At 37.6% G+C, this 19,109-nt stretch overlaps 1 protein-coding gene across 1 annotated transcript in view; it reads left to right on the forward strand.

Moving 5' to 3' along the window:
* The first annotated feature begins 838 nt into the window (after nucleotides 1-838).
* Nucleotides 839-19,109, forward strand: part of ESR1 (estrogen receptor 1) — a 155,107-nt gene continuing 136,836 nt past the window's right edge. The window contains 1 exon segment of the mRNA XM_009917072.2: nucleotides 839-1,064. The gene's annotated coding sequence lies outside the window, so the exon portion shown is untranslated.

A 19,109-nucleotide genomic window follows, 5' to 3' on the forward strand; every position in this document is an offset into this window, starting at 1 on the left:
TAGCAAAATAAGTCAGCTCTTTAAGTTGCCTGTTAGCTTTGGAGGATGTTAGCCTGTTCTGGGAGTCCTTAATTAAAATAAAATATTAATAAAAGAACATGGTTGTTTGCTTTCAGCAATTTTCTTCACTTTTGCTTGGCAACGAGAACAGGAAGGTTGATTTTCCATTCTGTTGATGGTATATATTTGAACCAACAACTTCGTTGTCTTAGTTGATCCAGATGTTTCAGCCTGTGAGGTAAAGAAACCTCCCCTGTCTGTGTTATGTTTTGTTTTGTTTTCGACCTGTGGGTCAGTTTATAAGGCAATGTGATGCATAGCCTAAACAAGACACACAGGACTCCTCCATCCCAGTGAAGGATTTCTTGCAGTCTTCTGGCAAGCCTGCCCTTTCTGCAGAATGCAACATAGCAAATGGTCGTAAAGAAAACTTGAAGCGATGTTGCCCATCTTTGTAGCCTTCTTTTTCCTGGAAGCAGGGGCAAGTGAAGGAAGAATTCACCACCGACTCAGCTGAACTGCTCCCAGCGCTGTAAGTTCCCCTGGTGGGATGCACTCTGGCCTGGCTTAGCTGGAGGGCGTATTCAGCTTTGCTGATGCAAGCTGTAATGCACGGGCTGAAGCGTTGTTAGTTGTGTGTTTCCAGACTATTTCTCTCCAACAACATAAGGTTGCAGTCACCAGTCGATGCCTTGTTCGGGAGGAAACTCTTTAGTCCCTTTGCTGATGAAGTCTCTGCTGGCTGATAGTCACCACTTTTTTCCTCTTGCTTATTTCCTTCTCGTTGTCACCATCTGTTTTATTTTTCACTCTCTGTCTTCTTTCCTCCAGGCTTTAGCCTCTGTGCTGCCCCTCCATTCTCACTGCACCTTCTCAGCTGGTGACACTGCTGAGCAAGACTCCACTGTCTGCCCCGTCTGGTAGCTCTCTGCCTGTGTGCTGCTCCCTGATTCCTTCACGGATGGCCCTCGCTCCTCTCCACGACAGGGTCTGCTGAAGGGAGAGACCGTTTGGAGGTCTCCCTAGAGCCTGCAGCTACCAGCTCCATCACCTCTGCAACTGATGTGAGTGGCAGGAAGGTTTGCACATGTTGTCTTGAGCAGGGAGGAGAAACATAGCCAGAATAGTGAAATGTTCAAACAGCTCAGTTTGAGAAAAAAGTCAGAAACTTCTTCAACGTCTTGAATGGATCAGGAAACTTTGATTAATTTCATGGTTCAAAGATGGTCTTGGTTGCAAAATTGTTTTCAGACAGTACAAAGAAGTCGAAAGGAAAATTAAGCTAAATTTAACAGCCTTCAATTTCTGCACCTTATTCTCACTTCAAAGTAAGTCTAGCTGCCACAAAATCTGTGTTAAAGAAGTGAATCACAAAGCTGCAATTTTTATAAATACCTCTGAAGGAACTTTTTTTTTCCTTTGGAGAACAGCTGCTTCCTTCTCTGAGTCTGAACAAGTATTGTGAAAGACTTAGGCTTCATTCTATAATGGATATATTTATATATATACACATACATGTATGTATATGTATGTGTGTGTGTTAATTTAGGCAGGGCTAGCGCTAGGTGGCTGTGGTATGCCTTTAATTAATGAATATTGACAGATTTCTTGAAAACTTCATGCTGGTGGTGCTATAGTAATGTGAAGTCTTGTTGTCTGAGTATTACTGGGCACAGCTGTTCATCACAGACACATCTTTGAATGTTTTATCATTATGTCTTCAGTTTATTTTCATCTTTATAAGGCTCTCTACTTTTTAAAAGATTTCTAGTTGTTTGGAAAACAGCTTCTGTATCAAACTCCTCCTCAGAAGAAAGCACTCTCTATACACCTTGTGATTTTTTTTTTTTTATTTCCAGCCATCCTTGCTTGTTTTTTTTTTTCTTCCTCTCTTCTCTTGCCTGTTTGTTTGTTTGGGTACCCTTAGCAACATCTTTTACTAATGGAAAAATAGCAATGCTTTCTGTAGTCTCACTGTGATTGAATCAGAAACAGAATTTACTTGACAAAGCATTTAGGTTTTCAATCCCACTGTTCCTTCTATCATCCTGAACATTTTAATGTTGTGTATCAGGGAGCTCTACAGATTCTTAATTTGTCTTTTTTATAGTTGTTATTGCAACCTTACCTGTAATTAAGGAGTGGAAAAACAGTCAACTGTGCATAGTAGGATCTCTGTCTCTGGATTGGATGAAGAAGTCTTCCCCTTTATATTTTGTAGAATTGCATATTATGGATTGCAGTCTCCAGAGAAATCACTTTGCAGTGTTCCTCTATAGAGACAAAAGGGTCACACAATGAAAATTCACTGTTCTCTCATTTTGTTCCTGAGAATTCTCTGTAAGAATAGCAGTCTCAATTTTTGCATCAACTTCCTTAATTCTGGAGGCCAGGGGGTGCTATAGGTATAGGCATTATAATCTATGTAGGTTTAGTAGTCAATATAGAGGGCTCATTAAACCTGTTGTATTTTTTATTTTCTTGCTGTTCTGAATTCTGAGTGTTTCATTTCTTAAAGAAATTATTTCAGTGGCAGAAGGTGTGTGTATGTATGCATGTCCTGATTTGGCTTTAGGCAGGTCCTTGGATCTCTAGTACAATTTGTATGTATATGCATCTTATCTGAGTGAGGGAATGGATAAATGGGGCTCAGGCCTGGGAGTTCAGCCCTGGGAAATGATGAACCTTATACTGATCATATGATTTCGTTTGTTAAGGGGAGAGGACTTGCAGCATGGAATGAAATGGGAGAGAAGTATTTTATTTCCCAGATAAACCCCACATATATAAGTATATTAAAGAAAGAAAAAAATGCTTATGTGTGTTTTTTACATTGTTTTCACAGTGGTGAGATTTTGAAAAAATGATCTCCTTAATCAAATCTTTACTATTTGAAAATAAATTTTATTACATTTAAATATTAGGCAAGACTAATTTATTTGAATTACATGTTCTCAAAAGCAGTTAGTTGATCAAACACCTGTTATTCCTTTTCTCCCGCACTAACCATTCAGACATGTAAGAAGCAAGAAAGTGTATGAGTCTAATCAGTTTTTTATAAAGTGATGATATAGTGTACATGAATGTTCATATAGCCTGAGTGCAAGGGAGACTTCAGTAAATTCACACAGAGCCAATCATATCTGTTTTTGTTTGTGTGTTGGAGTCTCTGATGAACTAATAATTGATTAGACAGATGGTTTGTAGGTAGTAAGACCTGGGCCAAATTCTTTTCAACGCCACGTTTTCCCAGAAGTGGTTATTTGAGAATGCACAAATTAAGTCCTGGACCTTTAGGTTTTAATTACCCTTTTATCGTAATTTCTGATTTCCTGTTCTAATATGCCACATTATTTTACTGACTGCTGGAAAGTAATACAACTGATTTGAAAAGGCAGCCATTAAAATAATAATTTCTTTATTTCCCATTGCCAACAGTGCAGGATTAAATGCATATATCGTTCCTGTCTTCAAAGTAGTAGACAAGCATGTTCTCCAGACATGTATAATGCCTGCTAGCTTTGTGTGCATACAGATGTGCATGTATGTATGTATTTACACAGAGGTTTATGCAAAGTTGTTTTTTTTCCCCCCCAAAGGTTCTTGACAGACTTGCATGTCTGTAATAAAAATAATAATTAGTTGCTAATATCCTTTCACATACTAAAATTAATTTACCTGTTTAAAAATGAATGGACTACAACCAAAAGGGCTATGGGCACAGTACATGAATGTTGACACTGCACGAAAAAAGTAAGGCAGTGGTTTCACACTATGAAGAGTTTGTTAGCAATGCTGGCTTCAGATATTCCTGCCCTCCTGCTGATGATTCTCAGAGCTACTGTGCCACCCCTTCCGTAGAGCAGGATCCACTGTCTGCTGAACTGTACTGTAATCCAGATCAGGGAACAGAGCTAAAAAAGTGAGTTAAAGTTTGTGAAGTGTGTGTATGTGTTCATTTTAGTCTTGGATCAGAGAACCATGCAACCGACCAACAGTTCTGGTCCTACTAAAGTAGTGGCTTAGATTTAGGAAGGAGCTACCAGAAAATGGAAGGCCAAGAACCCTGCAAACCAGAAAATAAGCATTAGGAAAAGGAAACACATTGTCAAAATCCCACCTTCTGCTCGGGGTCAGATGGGCAACCTAAAGGCTGGCTGAAGACAGTGTGCCTCTCAGCACATTGGAAAGTGCTGACCATGGCATTGCGGGTTTAAAATAGGCAGCAAGAAGCATATAGTCAGTGTTGCATGCTGGGTTTGTAAGTCTAACACATGTATTTTCTTTGCATAAGGGTTTGCCTTTAGTCGCCTTTTTTCTTTTTTTAACCTTTCAAAGGAAAAACAAAGGCATGATACTTCTAGGAGTAGAGTCCTAGGCTGATGACTGTAGCAATGACTGGAGAAATGGTTATGGAAGGGGTTTGTCATGAAGCCGTTACCTAAGATTAGATAGATTTTCTCTCTTGATCTCTATAGAAATGATTTGTGTCTGACTTTGCTTGTTGTATTGGCATAAAAAGGGTTTCTAGTGTGCAAACCATGACCTGTGATGATTGTGCATGTCCTTATCCCCTGAATGCAAACAGTATTAGCTACATTCAGTGTTACAATTTAACTGTCTTTAGTCTGAATACAAGTTGCTTCTTATAGGTCCTTTGTTAGACAAAATATATTATTGTTATTATATCCAAAATGATTTTTCTTTGAAGGGTCAATTTTAAGTCACCACCAGATTATCTAAAAGCTGATGTTTTCTGTTATTGGTTACCATATGTATCTGAACATGGTATAAATGCATTACTTTCCTGGAGAACTGAACTGCCTCATCTGGGTATCTTAGTGTTTTGGGGGCTTTTTTTTCCTCCTGGTTTGACCCGGGAATAGAAGAGGGAAACTAGAGAGCAGTTTGAAATAAATTCTTGGTGACTGTAGTTTTTTTCAACTCCAAGTCAAGAGGAAATTTTGAGGATATTTTTAAAAGAATAGTGTGCCTGTTGTGGTTATTCTATACATGTTGCTTGCCTTCCTCTTTCCGTTTATTTTTGGAGTGCTGTTTTGTATGAGAATAAGGAAAGTGGTTTTTTTTTTTTTTTTGTCATCCAATGTCATATTTAATGGCAGATATCACAACACTCCTTAGTGTGTCAGACAATGTCTGTTGGCACATGTTCCAGCACATTGCCTGGGAAACAATGTGTTTTGTCCATTGACATTAAAGTATTCTCTCAGCTGTGAAACTGTATTTTAGGAAATCAAAAGCAAAGTAAGCGTAGATGCTTATACTTGATGTTCTCAAGTAGCGACTTCTAAGGATTTAATTCTCAGCTCTCCCTGTGGGTTTTTAATGTGACTCTTTATTTTATGTCCTTTTGAGGCTGATGACAATTGTGGGGGATATTTAGATTTTCATACCTCTGCAAAGATGTTGAACCTAGGCATGCTATGCTTGCTGTTATAGAAGGGCTCTTCCATTCTGCAATATTTTTGAACCAAGTCATGCACTACATCTTTTATTGTGGACTATCTAACTATTTGCTCCATGCAACAATAATTAAGGATATCTTTTATTTGGTCATTGTATTATATCCTGATACATTTTATTTACCTACATAGAGATAGCTAAAATCTGACATTATCACATTTTCTGCACATGTTGCCTCATGTCCCTAAGCAATCAGAAACTATGTCGTCATTCCAGTTGCTAGACTCAGACTCATCCCTTCCTGCTTAGGCCTGATATTTCAATCCCTGTAGAGTCTATGCTATTTTTTGAGATACTTAGCTCATCTGTTTGTTTTGATTAGGCTCTCTTTAACATACAGAGGTACTCTATCTGCTTCTGATGGAGTTGGTTGCTCTACTTTTTCCTGTATATTTTGCATGCTAGCATCACGGGTGATACACTAAGTTTCCGATACACCCAGGATGTCCATGCCTTCATTTTTAGGGCTAGATATTGCAGTTCCGTCATATTTGTTATGCCTTCCAGCATTCATGTGGAAGCACAAGTACCAACTTTTTTGCTCTCATAGCGCTCTGTTGAAAGTCACAGATTGTTTGCTGTTGCCTGCTTGACTGCTTCCATCCACTGATACTTACCGCGCTGAATTTTCTTATCTTCATCTGTAACAGACGTGTTACCTTGTATGGTGTAGTATCTTTTTCCGCATTGGTCTTTTCTTTTTTGTTTAAAAGCTTACTCATAATCTTCTTTCTTAGTTTTAAGCATCAGCAGCTTGTTTCCTGTTTTCTTCAGCTGAAGACTCCTTTTTGGAGGAAGAAGCCCTAATTCCTAATGAATCTGAATCACTGTTCTTTTAGCCATATTCTGAAGTAGGTATAAATCTTGGTACTCCACCTCTCTTTCTGATTCTGAGCAGAATACTGTGAGCATTCAGGGAATGCCACCATTGAAATCCTGGTCCTCAACTTGTTTCATAGGAACTTATATTTTATCTCTGTCTCAGTTCAGCTATTCCTCTTTCTTAGAATCATGCATTATCTGCATTTTTCAGACAATATGACAATATATATATGACATTCAATGATTTAATCAGGTCAGAGATTAAAAATGGGTCAAAATGTGAGAAAAGTTCACCTGCTTTTAAAGCTGGTGTTATCTTGGGCATTGTGATCTGGTGAAATGGCATTTCATCATCTTGCATGTGGAAACTGATAGGGTGAAAAAGAAAGGATCAAATGCAGTTAATTTCTAGGAAAACTCTCAGGCACTTAAGGAGAATGATATTTAAGTGCATAAAAATATATGTGAATGTTTCCTAACCACCCTGTGTCTCAGAAATACTGCTCTGAATTTCCATGGACCCCTGGCTTAGGAGACATGTTTTAAGGAGGAAAAAAAAAAAAATTAAAAAAAATCCCCACCCCCTATGCTTTTCTAACGTGCAGAGACAGCAAAACTCCAGTCACCTTTTTGTATCTGGCAGGAAAGTGATAACATGCTATTCAGCATGGGTCTTCTCATTCTGAAATGATCTCTTCTTTTCCTACCTCTATAGTCTTAGAAACTTCTTGTTAGTAACATCATCTTATTGCTGCACAAATGTCTGAGATTTTACTACAGGTCAGAAAGAATTATGATAACTTAGGAAAGAGAAGAAGCTGACAAAGGGCCTGAAGGGTAAAAGGAAAGCTTGCTACTCAGGCAAACAAGGTCAGAAGAACACCTACAGAGAGAAAATGGAATTACACCACCAAAAGCTAACTTGATTTGTCTTTAACTTCTCTTATTTCTTTAATTAATCTCGATCCGTTTAAAATATAGAAATAAAAATACAACTCTCTTGCCTTTGGTAGGATTATGGTCACTATTTGGTTACTAAAGCTTATGAAGTTTCTTCCCAATATTACCAGTACTGCCTACAGTCTATTCATCTTAATGCTTCACTACCTCCTGATGCACACTGACTGTCATCTTTTCTCATGACTCTTAGATGTCAGATATGAAAATAATTTGCCCAAGCTTCTTTCTGACTTCCAGCCAGTTATACAACTAGATATTCTGCAGTGATAGACGGAAAGATGGATATATTTTTAGCTCCATTTCCACCACCGTGTCTTACTCATGCAAATAACACCTGTGCATGTTTTAGGGTAATCTGTAGGATTTGCTAAGTAATGGGCAGGAATCCATGCGGATTCATTTTCTAAGAACCTGTGGGATAATAGAAAGTTTGCTCTGTGCTGCTGGGTGCCCTAAGGAGTTATCCCCCAGGAGGGGTATCTGTGGTCTGCCATTTTTTTCAATCCAGTCCCTCTTTGCTTTCATTTAAGTGATGCAGTTACTTCCTATTTTCCAGGGAGAAAGTATAACTCTTCTACTAGTTCTTATCCTTTACTCCTTTCCCCCTTTTTTATTGTGGGTGAGGAACATACTGCTGAATGCTTGGGAAAAAAGTAATGTGGAAGACAGAGTTATCAGACACAAGAAGAGAAATTTAGGACAGAGAATAGGAGAGAGAAGTAAAATACGGCTTGGGTCAGCATGGACATTTTAAAAGATGTCCAGACATCACGGTAGTGAATATATCATGAACACTTATTTAGATAAGTCAAAAAGGACAAGTAAGTGTTAATTTTGCCGGAGCTTTTGTGGGCTAGATCAGCCCTTTTAGTTGTGAGGTGTTTGTGCTCCTGTCCTATGGTATGTTCATGGCTGAGGAGCCCCCAGTTTGGACCTGTGTCTGTCCTGTTAGCTGTATAAAGGCAACGCTTATGATGGGCTGCCATTTTGCTTTCCTGTGCTCAAGGGCTCATGTAGCTGTGTATTGTTATGCCCCTGATTTCACTTCTCTTAACTTAGCACTTGCCCTTGTTTAATTTTAATCATAGTGTTCAGCACTGTTTGCAAACATGAAGCAGTTATGTCTTCTGTCCTCTTGAATGTGAGAATGTCATTATGACCGTGGGTCACTTTGGGCTGCCTGTCACCTGTAGCTGTGGAAATGAGTTACTGTAATCAAGACTGGGTTTAGCTAGGCCCTCAGAAATTAAGTCTGTATTGAGCGATACTCTTGCTTTTGTGGCATTGTTTCTGCCCTTTATGATTGCATGCAAGTTTTGCAAAACTTTTTTGCTCCTGGTAATAATCACTTGGAAGTAGTCTGCAGCTTTTAAATGTTTCCAGAAGAATTTCTTTACTCTTGCTTTAGAGAAGTTTCTCTCCAGGAAGTGCCTCAGGACCTTGTGCGAACATGTCTGGTTTCTACAAAATATTCAGCTAGAGGGAAGACTCTTCCTGTGCTCCAAGGAGAACAGTGTTTACAAGGGTATATCTGCAAGACTGAATTCTGTGGATGATACAGAGACTTAGTGGCATGTTTCCCCTCTAGTTTCAGATTTCTCTGGTTTTGATAAACTAGTTAAAAATACATCATATAACCTTGCTAATTCTTGCCCATATACTTGGCTTTTAAAAAATGCTATTCTCCTATGTGTTTTCATCAATGGATGTAGAACGTTTCTGAACTACTTTTCTCACATATGTAAGATGTGGTCTGCTTAGACCTTGCTGTCCTATAATCCATGAGATCAAAGACATTTGATTTCATCTCTGAAACAGAAGTTAAGTAGTATATTAGGCTAAGCAAACAGTTTGATTCGAATGAACTCCAAGAACAAAAGAATGGCTACACTGGGTCAGATCAAATGTTTATGTAGCATGATGTCCTGTGGTAAAAGTGGATGCATATTTAAGGATATAAGAATAGAATCAATTTATGATAATATTTCCCCAAGAATAATCTTCCAGCATCCAGCAGTTTGCAGCTCGGAGGCTTCCTGAGTTAGTGCCAGTATCTTTCTTTTCCTATGTATTACTAGCAGTGTGAATAAGGGGTGGCCTGGAAGACGAATAGGGTAACAAAGAGCTGGACTGCCAAGTTTTAGTGACTGGTAGTGAAGGAAGGTAGAAAATGGTAGAACCTCCTAATTTTGACATGAAGGAAAACAAGTCAGTACACTGTGCTCAAAACATGGTTGCAAGAGAAACAAGTCATACTGTCAGACTAGACTTCTGTCTGTGTAAGCTTCATAACACCATTCTTAAAACAATTTCAAATGCTAGAGCTTTGCAAATAAGAATAATAGTATTGTTGTGGAAAGGGTGCTATAGGCAGACATCTGCAAGTAAGGTACGTGTTGTTTGTTTATTTATTTATTTATTTATTCTCCTGCCTTAATGAACCACACTCGTGAACTATGAGAATGAAGGTGGCCTCTTGTTTCAGAGGACGGAAGTTCCAGGGTCTCCCACAGCAATTTCTACCTCAGAGACTTTATTTGTCAGAGGCCAGTTAGGCTAGTACACTTGTGCCAATTATCTTTCTCTTAAGAGCCATGGATGGCTACTCTATTTCCCTCTAAACCATAAGGTCGACATTACTGCTAACAACAGTTATTACTACTGTGCTCCAGAATTTAGACGTTTATTTCCATTAAAGAGGCAGTTTCAAAATGGTGTTCACTGGTAAAAAATACCCTTCCAAGTGATATTATACATGGTGTTAATTCAGTATTGTCATTGGGCAGAAGTATCTGCCAAAACCCATTGAAAGTGTTGAGTGAGAAAAAAGTATAGGCTTCAGTCTGTTTCGGACCAACAGTCATCTAATGCAGAAAACACAAAGCTTTCTGATCTCATTGCTCACTCAACAGCTCAAAATCTGCACAAATTCTTACTTTTTATTCCTCTTTTCATCTCAGACTCTTGGCACATATCCAAATATGTTGGCTGACTACCCTCCTCTATGAGGTCTACCTTTTATGCTTGTTAATATTTGCTTTCTCTTTTGGAACCACTGGAAAAGGGTACATTATACAATGTATTTACTAAGGGTTTTTTACTTCAAATTTGCTGTCGCTTCAGACCAATATTCTTAGAGGTTGAAATTTATTTATTCTGTATGTAGGAGGTTCCTCTTACAAACCAGACTTGTCGTTAATAAGTGGTTATCTATCACTTAGCCCCTCCCTGCCCTGTCCAAATGAAAGTTAACATCCATTATTGTTAGAATATACGACTGGCAGAGCCATAGCAATTAGTTTGATAGCTTAGTCCTGAAATGATTTCTCAAATTTTGTAATAATTTCTGTCCTTATACTGATTTTAAAAAACATCTTTACAACATTCAGATTTCCTGCAATACACTGTGATAACAATATCCTACAACTAAATACTCCAAGACAACTTTTCCAGTGGTGAAATCAAAGGTAAGCACAGGTGATTTACATCTACCTATTCCTAATTTGGACAGCTGCCCATTTTCCTATACAAAATAGCTCATCTTATGGCTTTTTTTTTTTTTTAATTTATAACTCTACTGCTCCAGGGCATACCACTTTCTGCTTCATTGCTTTCCTCCAGTGGATCACCCTCAGAACACTCTACTATGTTGTATTTTCTGCAAATTTGACTACACTAGGAAAGCTAACTGAAATAGTTGTCATCGTTCATTTCATTAAAGCTTTTTAATGGGTGATCTTCCCTACTTAATTCCTGCCCACCCTAGTAAAACTACCTTATTCTGATTTGGCTTAAATAACATGGGATTTTATCCTAGAACAACTGTTCTACATTTATTCTGAGTGGATAAATGTGTCTAAGGGGTTTTATTGTTTGTTTGGTTTTTGTTTTGGTTGTTTTTCCCCCTGAATTTGTACTTCAAGTGGTAGTGGTGATGACGTATATTCAGTGAGTGCCAGCTGTTATACAAATTCCTCCCTTTTGCAGTTTTTCTAGAGAATGTTCTTTTTCTCATTCAAATGGACTACTTTTATAACCAAGATTGCTAGTTCCTGAGTTGTTTCCTAGTCTTCGTTTTTAAGGTCTTAAAAAGTTCTAATTTAAGTTTGAAGCCAAACTACTATTGTCTTCAAAGGGATCAGAATGAATTAGCTTAAAGCAATGTGCTGTTGCACATATGCTTTCCATTCTCAACATTGATTTTTACCACTAGTCATAATGCTCTGTCATAAATGCTGATTCCAGGGGCACTGTAGCAGTAATACACTACTTTGGCTGCTGAAAGCATAAATTCTGGGCAAATTTTTGCATGTCCCAATTCTCTCTTAGTCATTGAGGTATCATTGTGACAATAATGCTTTAGTATAGTCTTCAAAGTAAAAGCCTGCAAACCCTTCAGAGAGTTAGTGAGTTAGGCCAGGAAAGGAGTATGGTAATCAATTTGCCTATCTACAGTGACTCGTAGTGAAGGAGAAGCAAACATATTTGTAGAGAAGCTTGTTCAATCTGATTGCGAATGCTCTTTTTATCCCCTTTTCACTAGGCTTTAATTAGCATGCAAGAAACTCTTCATTCACCTAGATGTTTTGGAGTAGCAGCAGTATTCCTCCGTGTAAAATTGTTTATTTGTACTGGACTGTACAATGATCCATCTGAGTAAATAAAAGTAGATAAGCCCTTAGGTTGTTCTCATATTATCTTTGTGGACCATACCAATGAACTAACTCAAAGTTAGTCTTCTCTAGAGTGGATGATTGCATCCATACCACATAGTGCTGGGACTCCTGCCACCCACGCGGCACTGAGGCACAATTCTTAACATCTTTTATGTCCTGGATAATGAGAGAGTTGTACCAGTGCACCTGAGTGATAAGACGTGCATTTTTTTGCCTGATTGCAGGTGAACAAGATGCAAGTCCTTCTGGGTTCAGGGTAACAGAGCTACTCTGGAAGGGGAAAACTAAACTGAGTATGTATACATGCTGTCTATCTAAAGGGAACCCTACAACAAATGGGGCTGTCAGCTGTGCTTGTGTTTCCTGGGAAACAGCAGAATTTGCAGTCCTTGCCCTGAGCTAGTTGGACTATTCCAGCAGTGATCCCGGGAATGAGATTAGAAGTACTTCACTGCAGCCCATCAGGGAAGCAGGACCTTGAGCGTGAATCATAGAATAAGCCAAGTGAATGTCGTATTTGCACATTTATTATAATCTTATTCTGTGTCTCAGGAAACAATGGTTCTGGAAAGAGCGTTGAGGGAACCAAGCGACCGTGATCTGCCTGTGCAATATTGTGACAAAAAGAGCTAATATAATCCTTGGATGTTGAAACAGGGAAACAGCATGAAGGATTGAGAAGAGTGCTCGAAGTATACCAGCACAGAAAATACTGTTTCATTTGTCTATGATTTTAGAAAATGTTGAAAAGTTGAAAAACAAAGACAAAAAATTACTTGAAATCTGGGAAGTCTAAGAGTGCAGGATCTCTGTTTTATCAGTTTCAAACCTTGATAACAGCTTTAAAGAGTTTTCACAGAAGCTTATGCACAAGCTTAAAGATTTTGCTAAACTGTGTTCGTAGTCATTACACAGTAGCAGTACACCTTTCCTTTTTTTCTGCACCCCTTCTTGTATTTATCAGATACCGATCTTTACAGGACATGATTTACTCTTGTGGATATGAATATTCCAATCAATCTTCCAACAGGGTAACAGAGGAAGAGAGAACAGATGGAGCTTAAACAGTACAGCCAGATTTTAATTAGCAACTTTGAGTAACCACAATGCTACTAAATTATAATGAACCAGAAATGGATTTTAACTTGCAATATGTATATTTAGATGATGAAGTGGTATGGTTCTGTCTACATTAAGTTTTATAAACATTCAATTTTTGTTCCCAAAGTACTATTGCTCCTGGTATCCTTAGACACACTAGGGAAGGCAAATGTCCAATATTTTTGATGTTGAATCACTTATTCCAACTAGGATGGTAGAAAATGTTATCTGAAATGGTTGCAGAGCTATTGAACTGCATGGTGGCTCCCAACCTGGCTGAATGCTGTGGTGAGGGATGATGTCAGTGATTTGCAGATTTTTAGAATTTCTTTTTTTATATATTGAGAAAAGCCAATTATTATTAATAAGTTAAAATTGTGGCTGGAGTATAGGCAAAAGTTATTTTGTAACAATTGCCAAACAACAAAGTATTATTTTGAACTCAGTACTTTTCTTTTTTTCCTTTTTTCTTTTTTCCACTTGTGCATTCAGAATAAAGAATATTGTATATGGTAGTTTGCCTGGGGCTCTTTCAGTGTACCAGGAGGATTCCTGTATGGAAAATGACTGCTGTTGCTAAGTAGCCACAAGAAGAAAATTGCACAATTGGAAAATATGTCTTAGGGGAAAATATTTTTTATTTTATTATTAAACCACTTAGAGTGGCTCTCAGGCTATTTTGACTAATCCTACCACTTCTTAGTGTAGTTTCGTATGGTTCAGCTGCAGATCCTCCAGTGAAATGCTGAGATGACTGGGTTATAGTACAGTGGTATCTTCTCCTATGCTTTTATTTCTGTTTAACAGGAAGCATTTCCATTGATATTTACCAACTCTGAGCAGCAAAGATTGCAGAGTTGGCTGGCAGGAATATCTATTGAATAGTTTTTGGTTTTCAGAAGTTGCCTTTTTTCAGCTCCAGATTTCTTAGTTTTGTTAGAATTTCAGATCCTGCAAAATTACATTGTATGTAGTAGTGGCCTTTGAGTCATACACTTTATTGATGGATGATGTTCAATGAGGAAACCCACATAGACCAAGAAACTAGAAACCATTATCTCTTTTCTATGTTTCAGCCTGCTTTGTTACTAAATTGGTATGTGTTGGACAAACCCTGCAACTTTCCTGTGTTGTATAATGAAAAATATTCCTGACATTTAGTGTTTATAAACAGTTCCAAGTACTGTTTAGTGCTAGCATATAAATTGTACTGTGAGATTGGATGGGGTATTATGCACATATAGGATGTATACGAGATTGGGACATAGGGAAGTGAAAAATTTTGGATGTGGCACGCACAAAAGGGTCATGCATGAAAGTTTTTTATGAATTACTGCAGCCTACTTTTAGTGAGGATAAGTAAATAAACTAGCAGCAAGCTAGCCATTGTTTTTCAAAGTATTACAGTACTGGAGTACTGCTTTTATGATATATCAACCAAGGTTTGCAATTACATGTACAAATATAAAACTAAGCTAAGCTCTTAGTGATGTGGCAGATTTGCTTGAGAATTCCTTTGGTTTTGTCGCTCACCAAAATATTAAAGTTATCCTGGTAGTTTAGGCATAAAAATAACCATTAGTTGAAAATTTGGCAGGAAGCTAGTCATTAGTGAGGGTAAATATTCTGGTGAAAAATAGTTTCTGTTTTTCAGTTGGAGAACTGTAATTCATGTAAACGTAATACCTTAACCCCTTTGCCCGGAAAATATGAGAACACTCTGTAATTGCCTTCCTATGTTTTGCACGGAAGAGTTGCATGTGTTAGTATCATTGTCATCTAGGACTATAATGAGAATGCGGAAACTCTTTGTTTGACCTCACGCTTAGATATGTGTTCAAGGAAGGATGGGTCCAGAGAGGGTTATGAGAAGTATAAATCTTGTTTTGTATCTAATGATTTTGATCTAGTGATCTAATGAGCTTTTTTCCAGATGCTGTCTCTTTCACAGGCAGAAACTTTGCCTTAATGATGGCAAGGGATGGCTGTGTTCCCTGTCCCCAGTAGGGTTCTGAGCTTGTTTTTCTCTCTTGGTGCTATGGAGTCTCCATAGCATGTATACTTTGCATGAAGCTGTTTGAGCTTAAATAGACCCCAAGATAAATCACTAGTCTTCCTGTATTCCTGAGGTTGCACATTAAAGTGTTCATCTAAAACTTATTTTGTGAGCTTTATATGAAAGCAGACTTTGAGTAAAGCACAAATAGTTCTGGGAGCAGGACCAAAATGCAAGTTTTTATTTTCCCCAGTGAAATTTCTAACCACCAGGCTACAGTCTTGTTTCTATTCATACTTTCATCACTTAAAAATGAAATAAAATCAAATAAGCAAATAACTTTTGTTAAGCTTTCTTTTAGTGTATTGCTGTAAGTGTTAGACATGCTCAGAGCACTCCTTGCAAATTGTCCATAGAGAATTTTAATGCTGTTCTGCCTCTTTTTCATACCCCAGCCTGCCTTAGTCATGGAACTGGGCACCCGGCTGCGAAGGGAGGACAGCTTCAGTGTTGTACCAAAGGAGAAAAGCAATCATAGCCAGGACTTTGCGATAAAGCAGGGGGATAGATGTTTAATGACTCTAGATTCCTCCAGGGGTCTTCAGAGTTGGTTTGATGGGTCTTTTTGGATTCCAGTTTTTGACTTAATGAAGAGAAAGATAGGGACTGAGTGTTAAGTAGTTTTTCCAAAAAGACAATGACCCTTAGACCATGCAGTGAAGCTTCAAGAAACCAGATTCAGAACAAGCAAAAGGAGGTAATTTCTGAAGGCAGTAGGGATTTGTGATTCCCTGACAAAGGTTGTTATGGATCCAAACAGTTTGTACAGTTTGAAGGGAGAATTAAAACAACTTGGAAGATAGTTCCATTGAGGTTTGTTGAATAGATAACTGGATTAGGCTCAGCAAATCCTGTGAGCAGAAAACAGAAGCTAGGAGAATATATAGGAGAAATATGATATTTACTTGTCCTGTTCTTTCTCTTCACTGAGCATCCATTTGTAGCCGCTGCTGCTGAAGACAGGATTACAGGGCTACAGGGATCCTGGATCTGGACCAATGTGGCTATTAGATATTTCACATCTCCTCCAGTCCACTTCCAGTCACCTCAGTCTGTTCTGTTTCTAGCTAGTTGTGCTCTTGTAATTAGTTCTGCAGGCCCATTTAGACATTATTGAGTAAAGGTTTCAAATTTAGGTATCAGTTTTCAACTAGTCAGCGTTTTACTTTTCCACAAAGCGCTACCTTTGTATGTCAGATATTCACATGCCTTCATATACTGATTTTGAATCATGTAAGGTTAGTAGATCTGAGCCTCCTTGGTGTCTCCAACACTATGCTTGTATCAGTTTTGGAGAACTGGTAGAGTGATTAAACTTTCTTGTAGTTTGGTTTGAATATCAGGTCTTTCAGTCAGTTGTAGACGATCAGGAAGTCTCCAAAGAAAATATGAATCAGTGTGAATAATTCAATGCAAAACATTGACAGTAGCCTGGAAAAGGAAAATTAATGCTTTTATTCTGCCTTTGATTTGTGAAATGAAAAGTCCACAGAAGAGAGCTCTATGCCAAATTTCAATTTTAACATTATCAAAATTTGCTATTTTTAAAGTAAAATGTGTTGATAATACAAGAAGAATACAAGTTCTCTTTGGAAAGTTAATAGTGGATATATCTCTTTCAGAAACCAAAGCATTCTTGAAAATACTTAACTGTTACTATCCTTTTTTTTAAAGGTGGATAGGTACTATGATGAATTCATGTTTACAAAAGCTGTCTTTAATTTATATGGGGTAGAAGTTAAATATGAATAACGTATTTAAAATTTATTTGTAGTTCCCTACAGGAAGTGGTAATAAAGCATATACTAGAAGAAAGACCTTAATGCCAAATGGAAACACAATCTGCATTGCCTATATCAGACTCTGAACATAGCAGGTCACACTTCACCTGAAAGATATACATAATGAAAGATATACGTAATGAAAGATAAAGGAAAGCCTTTTATCATGCTGGTAGAGAGATTCTTAAGGTGAGTGAACTTCTATAATAAGTAACACTTTTGCCTATGTTTATGGATAAGCTATACTGGCAAATTATTTAGACTCATCTTTTGCTGTTTGCTTTATAAATGTAAAAAGGGCATGAGTAGAAAATTTATAGCTTATGTCCCCCCAAACAGACCTCTTAGAGGTATACACACATATGTATGTATAAATATGGGCCATTGTGCAACTACTGATATACACATATATACACATACATATACCATATATATATACATGCATATATATACATATATACACACACATACTATAGGTGTGTGTATACACACACACGCACACACATATATATATAAAACAATAGAAGCACAATGGCCGACACATAACTGCTTTAGAGATCATAGGTCTCCTCTAACTACCTAGTTATATATGCGAGCCTCATGTAGTGCCTTGGGTATCCTAGAGTGACCCAAATGACATGAAATGGTTACATTTAAGCTACTGGTTTGTGCTGAAAAGGACTGTTGTTAAGTGTTAGGTATAACAGATTGTTAACTGTATGGATTGTATGGTATTTTTTCATGGCTCTGAAGGAACTTCTGTAGTCCCAAAAGCAAGGACTACTAACTTGACCTGGTATTATAACTCAGGAAAGGATACAATTTTGAGGTTTTTGGAAGAATATTTGGAAGTCAGTAAAACAAAGGTATTACGGATTGGCTTGACTATTACTTTAAGTAGTGCTGAGGAAGCCACATATGCAGGCTGGCTCTCCTCACTTATTTCTTCAGACTTCTCGTCAGTACAAGACAGTGATGTAACAAAGCCAAAAATTTGTAGATTCAGAAGTCTATCTTTGGCATTATAAGCTGATCCAGAACTTTGAAGGAAAAAAAAAATTGTTTGTAAACTTTTAGATATGGAAATCTAAGACTATTGAATAACATTTTAACATGTTGAAACTGCTCTAAATCTGTTACACATACAAAAATTTTGCGATGTTTTTTGACTCTGTTCACATCTAAAAGTGCTGACTTCTTCTGGTTTCCCTTAAAATGTGGGTTATTCAAGAGATTAATTTTTCTATCAGCATAATATATAATTACCTAGTGACAGGCTGTCAATGGAGCAAGACCTGAGTATGTAGCTAGAATTAAAAAAGGAGTTCCTGTGGAATTCAAAGATTCTGGAAAGCAAATGAGATGATGCTGGGACAGGCATTACTAGCCACTTAGCTGCAGATATCATCTCTTCAAATGAGCAGAAAGATGCATAACTTTGATAGTGTTTTCAAGCCTTCAGCTTCTGGGAGATGATCAGGCCTCAATTTTGATCAAAATTAATGTTCCTACCATTTCTGTCTTGAAGGCAGTAACCTCTTCTTCTGGAGGCTGATTTCTGTGATGCTACCTGTGCTTCCATATCTCTGAGATCAGATTATAATATCTAAAGTTTCATACTGGGATTGTTCACACTGTTCTCTTCTAATTGATTCTTTCCACATTACATGTTTAAGAAATGTGAGCCTGTGAAACTTTACCTGCGAAAATACTTCACACTTCAAGTTGGTCATGTGGTAGTTTCAATCAGTAAGGATGTCTTGATGAAGCTGCTTTGCCTTAGGAGAAAGGAAGCTGGTGACATGAAGCTATTAAGTAACTTACCTAAGATATGAAGTAAATGGCTCAGCTGCTTGGATCTCATGCCCTCATATCTGTCCAGTGTAGGCCAGATGTGTTGGCTTGCAAACGCTATTGCAAGATCAGCATGTTTGGGGGTTTTTAGAAAGGGTGAAAAAAATAGTACTTTAGAAGGCTTTGGCTATTTTCAGGATTTTTGTAGAGTGCTAACTGAGCTTCAGGCCCTGTTTTATTTATTACAATGTTTGTAGCTGTAAATTTCTTTCAAGTACTCAACTCTCTGTTGATGGTTTTTAACATATTTAGGTAGAAATAAATAACATACTATAGGATTAGGTAGTTGCTGCCTCTAAACCTTTCCTTGAAATATGATGGGCTTTGATAGAAAGCCTGTTTTATTTTTGCCAAATATGATTTGAAATTTGCTGT

This window comes from Haliaeetus albicilla, chromosome 7 (assembly GCF_947461875.1).
Source record: "Haliaeetus albicilla chromosome 7, bHalAlb1.1, whole genome shotgun sequence".
NCBI classification, from domain to species: Eukaryota; Metazoa; Chordata; class Aves; order Accipitriformes; family Accipitridae; genus Haliaeetus; species Haliaeetus albicilla.